This window comes from Magallana gigas, chromosome 7 (genome assembly GCF_963853765.1).
Source record: "Magallana gigas chromosome 7, xbMagGiga1.1, whole genome shotgun sequence".
NCBI classification, from domain to species: Eukaryota; Metazoa; Mollusca; class Bivalvia; order Ostreida; family Ostreidae; genus Magallana; species Magallana gigas.
The window spans coordinates 3,733,812-3,738,884 of record NC_088859.1 but is presented as its reverse complement, the minus strand read 5'-3'; positions in this window follow the sequence as shown (position 1 = coordinate 3,738,884).

Here is a 5,073-nt window from a genome sequence, read left to right as displayed (position 1 = left end):
AATAACTCGAATCTGCGGGGAAAAACAAATCTTTCGAATCCAAGCATTTGCACATTTCTAAAACAATAAGATTTTTTAATTAAGATATAAAGTGTTCAATTGAAAACATATATTATGACTCTATTTATAAGCATTAAAATGCATTTTGCATGCTATTTTATGGAAAATTCTAACTAATAGCTTGGTAATGTACCCTGAATTTTTTGGAAGTAACAGGTTTGAATTTTAATAAATAAGGAATAATATATCAAGGAAATATATAAAATTGAGGAACGTCTCGTATGTCCTTAATAAAAATTGAAAAAAAGACTGAAACATGATATATAAAATGCATGAATCACATTGGTCTTGTGTCTTCTTGAGAGGAACGGTTTTTTTATTGTTAGGTCTTAAATACAATTATTCCGATAGAGATTCCTGATTCCTGTAGAAAAATACACATTTTTATGCTATGCGGACTCTGGAATGTGGCTCATGAGGGCTCGCAAAAATCCCCCCTACCATGAGCGCTCGCAAGCACCACACCTCTGGTAGAACTTGATGAAACGGACTAATGAGAATGAAATATCTATTCATTATTTCTCTTTGGATAACTTTTTAATTAAATGGATGCTTCATCAGCCTTCTTTTAATATCAACATGCAGTTTTAATAATTATTTTACATTCATTTCACTGCCAATATTCATGTACAAAATTTACAAAAGATTAGAAAAAACAATCATGTCGACCATGACAAAAGGTGTAATATACATGTACAACAACCAACGCTGGAACATTTAATTATATCTTAACACACTTTCGTTGGGATGCGACCATCAGAATAATAGAGCTAGTCCAAGGATTTATTTTAATCAGAATGATTTTTACAAAGGTATTCAGTTTTCTACGAAAAAAATTGAATTTTAGAATACTAAAAATAATGGCGCGTCAAAAACAGCACTTGGCACTACGAAGTATGAAAACTGAAGACAGTGAAATGCTCGTACATTTCATTTATTCCCGTAATAATGAAGTATAATTTTGTATTTTGGCACTTGACATTATCTGTTTTAATATTATGGCCTTTACTGTGTATGTACACATTTTATGGCTACAGGTTTAAATATATAACACCAGAACATATAACGTGTTCTAGTACCTATGATAAATTAATTTCTAAATTGTAATTTTTAAGTATTTAGATTCATGCGGACTATGAAGGTGGCGACATCGCAGAAAAAATACATAGCATACATTAAATAAGGAATAAGGAATCATTCTTTTAGTATTATGAGGTGATAATTTCGGTCGGGGCGTGATCAAATCCAATAAAGCCCGAAGGGCTTTATGATAGATTTGATCACACCCCGACCGAAATTATCATCTCATAATATTCAAAAAATGATTCCTTATTACTTATATTTATAGAATTTTAAGCCATCGTACGATTATATAGTTAAATATTAATAAGCAAACCCCGCTGGCGCCTCGATTTGGCGTCATTTGTATTATTGGTTATATAGTACAAAATCGATACGTAGTGTTAACACAGGCAAAGACACTGGAAAATGTAAATAAATTAATATAAAATCGCGAACGTTGAACTTTTCTCCATATACATGTATCTTATAGTTTTCATGTTTATTGCGTGTGGATTTCATCGGAAGTGTATCTGGATTAGCTGCAGAACTTTAACTAGATATTAAAAATGTTTATTTATCTTTTGTTCAAATTGTAAGAAATCTAGAATTGTAGAAAATTATTAGTTAATTTTACATCAAACAATTTAAGACAATGTAAAGAAGTATAGAAGACTCAGGGTTGTCTCTTAGACCCGGGGGGGGGGGGGATTCCCCCGCCTATAATGGCGTAATTACCCGGCTATTATTGCATTTCAAACACAATGTAGTTATAAGCAAGATCCCCAGACCCCATTCTACTATTTTTATTTCTTCCCTCTACTTCAATTTTTAGAGACAACTCGGAGACTGCAGTCATTTTTATTTGCAATGAATCATCATAGAAAGCATTTTAGTGTTTATATTTATACCTTTCTTAAAACAAATTAATAAATTGATCGTAAAGAGTAAGTAGAATTAACTTAATTATCGTTAATGTATATTAGCACGTTAAAAAACAGCCAAATCGTCTTTTGTAGGAATTTGTGTCGGACATCATGATGATTATTTCGTGCACTCTGTGAATTTTCATTTTCTTGGGTTGCTAAACATAAATTGGTTAGAACTGGATCGTGTAGATTTCAGTCCTGTCAGTTTCTATATATCTGTGAATTACAATTGATTTCCTTTAGAGATACTTACTGGGTGTATATATTTGCCGATAATAGTTTTTGTATGTGATTCAATAGGTTGATACTCATGTACATAGTGCTTTAAAACTGTTAAAGTTGAAACGGAAGTTAATTTTCTCGTATAAGAGATTCTTCCACAAGGAAATAATACTAGAAATCGAGACCCTGCAAAACTTCAATTCACAATATTCAACATCGTGCATTTTAATAATGTGTAAAATGAAAAATTATTAAAATAATTAACGAATATTGTGATCCATTGAAGACCATATGGTAATATGCTCGAAAATTAGTCTTTAACCATACTATAGTCGTGTTATTCTATTACAATCCTGTAGCGTGTTAGACTACTACAATCATATAGCATGTTGGTCTATTACACTCCTACAGCGTGTTAGTCTATAACAATACTAAAGTCGTGTTGGTCTATAACAATCCTATAGCGTGTAAGTCTATAACAATACTACAGCGTGTTAGTCTGTAACAATACTACAGCGTGTTGGTCTATAACAATCCTACAGCGTGTTAGTCTATAACAATCCTACAGCGTGTTAGTCTATAACAATACTACAGCGTGTTAGTCTATAACAATCCTATAGCGTGTTAGTCTATTACAATCCTATAGCGTGTTAGTCTATAACAATCCTACAGGATGTTAGTCTATAACAATACTACAGCGTGTTAGTCTATAACAATCCTATAGCGTGTTAGTCTATAACAATCCTACAGCGTGTTAGTCTATAACAATCCTACAGCGTGTTAGTCTATAACAATCCTACAGTATGTAAGACTATTACAATCCTATTGCATGTTAGTCTATAACAATCCTACAGCGTGTTAGTCTATAACAATCCAACAGCGTGTTAGTCTATTACAATCCTGTAGCGTGTTAGACTATTACAATCATATAGCGTGTTAGTCTATAACAATACTACAGGATGTTAGTCTATAACAATACTACAGCGTGTTAGTCTATAACAATCCTATAGCGTGTTAGTCTATAACAATCCTACAGCGTGTTAGTCTATAACAATCCTACAGCGTGTTAGTCTATAACAATCCTACAGTATGTAAGACTATTACAATCCTATTGCATGTTAGTCTATAACAATCCTACAGCGTGTTAGTCTGTAACAATACTACAGCGTGTTAGTCTATAACAATCCTACAGCGTGTTAGTCTGTAACAATCCTACAGCGTGTTAGTCTATAACAATCCTACAGCGTGTTAGTCTTTAACAATACTACAGGGTGTTAGTCTATAACAATACTACAGCGTGTAAGTCTATAACAATCCTATAGCGTGTTAGTCTATAACAATTCTACAGCGTGTTAGTCTATAACAATCCTACAGCGTGTTAGACTATTACAATCCTATAGCATGTTAGTCTATAACAATCCTATAGTGTGTTAGTCTATAACAATACTACAGCGTGTTAGTCTATAACAATCCTACAGTATGTTAGTCTATAACAATCCTATAGCATGTATTTCTATTACAATCCTATAGAGTGTTAGTCTATAACAATCCAATAGTCGTGTTGATAATACTACAGCGAGTTAATCTATAACAATACTACAGCGTGTTAGTCTATAACAATACTACAGCGTGTTAGTCTATAACAATACTAAAGTCATGTTAATCTATAACAATCCTATAGCGTGTTAGTCTATAACAATACTACAGCGTGTTAGTCTATAACAATACTATAATCGGTTAGTTTATAACAAAACTACAGCGTTTTAGTCTATAACAATACTTTAGCGTGTTAATCTATAACAATGCTACAGCGTGTTAGTCTACAACAATACTACAGCGTGTTAGTCTATAACAATAGTACAGCGTGTTAATCTATAACAATCCAATAGCGTGTTAGTTTATAACAATACTATAATCGGTAAGTCTATAACAATACTATAATCGGTTATTCTATAACAATACTATAATCGTGTTAGTCTATAACAATGCTATTATCGTGTTAGTTTATTACAATACTATAGCGTGTAAGTCCAAACTAAGCTACAGTGTTAGTTTACAACAAAACTACAGCGTGTTAGTCTATTACAATCCTGTAGCGTCTAAGTCTATAACAATACTATAATCGGTTAGTCTATAACAATACTATAATCGGTAAGTCTATAACAATACTATAATCGTGTTAGTCTATAACAATGCTATAATCGTGTTAGTCTATTACAATCCTATAGCGTGTAAGTCCAAACAATGCCACAGTGTGTTAGTCTATAACAATACTATAATCGGTTAATCTATAACAATACTATAGCATGTTAGTCTATTACAATCCTATAGCGTGTTAGTCTATTACAATCCTATAGCGTGTAAGTCCAAACAATGCCACAGTGTGTTAGTCTATAACTAGAGGTACTGTGAGCAAGCTCACAATTGATACCCCCCGCTAAGAAAAAAATCATAACGCGTGTATTTTTGCTATTATAGAAAATATTGGATGAATCTATTTCACTGTCCATTTTCTATAAATAACAACTGCTTTATTTTTGAAAACTGTTAATTTTTAGCTTCTAATATTTCCATTAATACAAGACATGACACACACAGAATTTAGCTTTTTTGAAACAATGACCTTGAACTTTCTCAATTGACCTTGGGTCAAGGTCATGACACACCCTTTAATCATAAGCAATCTTTGTGTAAAGTAAGAACTTCCAATGTTTCCCCATAAGAAAGATATGGAACGGACACGAATTTTGCATTTTTTCTGCCAGTGACCTTGACCTTGCCCAAATGACCTTGGGTCAAGGTC